This window comes from Alnus glutinosa, chromosome 14, assembly GCF_958979055.1.
Source record: "Alnus glutinosa chromosome 14, dhAlnGlut1.1, whole genome shotgun sequence".
NCBI lineage: Eukaryota > Viridiplantae > Streptophyta > Magnoliopsida > Fagales > Betulaceae > Alnus > Alnus glutinosa.
This window is the reverse complement of record NC_084899.1, coordinates 17,105,619-17,107,059: the sequence shown is the minus strand read 5'-3', so window position 1 is coordinate 17,107,059 and position 1,441 is coordinate 17,105,619. Positions and strand designations below refer to the sequence as shown.

The window sequence follows — 1,441 nt, the reverse complement described above, 5'->3', positions numbered from 1 at the left end:
TATAGCATTACTCTAAAAGCCTAACTGGAGTTGAGACTACAAATCCTGAAATACTAGGATTATAATCGTCAAACAATATATCCCCTAATTTTCAAAAGTCCAAGTTTCTGTATAACTTAGCGTTAGGTAAATGGGGAGGACCTAGGGAAGTTTTTCTTTAACTTCTTTTGAACTAATCTTCCATTCCATCAACATTGAATTCTTAGATTACTAGATTATGGAATGGAGGAAACAACTAAATAGTTGTGAAGTAGGCTTTGTTTTTATGGGTCCAAAATAATGAATAAACCAAAACAAAATCTCCTATCACACGCTTCTAAAGTGGCATTGTTGTGTAGTTAGACTTAGAGCTTTGCTTTGTTAACAGTTAATACCATGTTCTAATGCTTTAATCATCCTGGCCGGAGCAGGTGTTTCTGGTGATGGATTCATGGCAAGTTGGCTCACAATCCAAAACACAGCTGGTCCTGACGCCCACCAAGCAATGGCCTTCAGATCAACCAGTGATTTATCTGTCATTGAGAATTGCGAATTCTTGGTCAATCAAGATACGCTTTATGCTCACTCCCTCCGCCAATTCTACAAATCATGCCGAATCCAAGGCAATCTGGATTTCATTTTTGGATTCTCCGCCGCTGTTTTTCAAGATTCCCAAATCTTAGTTCGTCCCCGACCACTTGATCCAGAGAAAGGCGAGAATAATGCCGTCACTGCACATGGCAGAACCGACCCCGCCCAAGCTAGCAACGGGTTTTGTTTTTCAAAATTGCTATATCAATGGCACCAACGAATACATGGCATTGTATAAAAGCAAACCCCAAGTACACAAGAATTACTTGGGAAGGCCATGGAAGGAGTACTCGAGAATAGTTTTCATAAACTGCAACCTAGAAGCTCTTGTTACACCAGAAGGCTGGATGCCATGGAATGGCGATCTTGGATTGAAAACTCTTTATTATGGGGAACTCCAAAATTCTGGACAAGGTTCTAATTTGTCCAAGAGGGTAACCTGGGGTAGCAAGATGCCCGCGGGGAAACTTTACACATATTCTGTAGAGAATTTTATTCAGGGAAATGAGTGGATTCCATCATCTTAGTTCTGTAAATAGAGAGCATTGACAACAGCTTTTATGTAGAAGACATTGGTTGTCTAAATTTTGCCAATAAAGGATAAAAAATAGCTCCAACATATTGTCATGTTGTACTTTAAATTTTACAATTTTCTATAGTACTTGTCTATATTTGGATAATTATGGTAGCTTATGTTCTATGTTTTTTTTTAGTAATTTCTCAACATTTCTTTCACTCATCTCTCTTTCATCATCTCTCTCGGTCTAGAATGAGTTTCATCAAGAGAGTCGAACTTGAAGTGTAATGGTGTTCTTCTGCGAAGAAAAATGCTAGAGAGAGATGTGCGGTGGTGGTGGTTAGCGATGAAGCT

General features: G+C 38.9%; 1 pseudogene; it reads left to right on the top strand.

The window, feature by feature from the left end:
• The first annotated feature begins 415 nt into the window (after positions 1 to 415).
• LOC133856595 (probable pectinesterase/pectinesterase inhibitor 51) lies at positions 416 to 1,109 on the top strand (annotated as a pseudogene).
• The last annotated feature ends 332 nt before the right edge of the window (positions 1,110 to 1,441 follow it).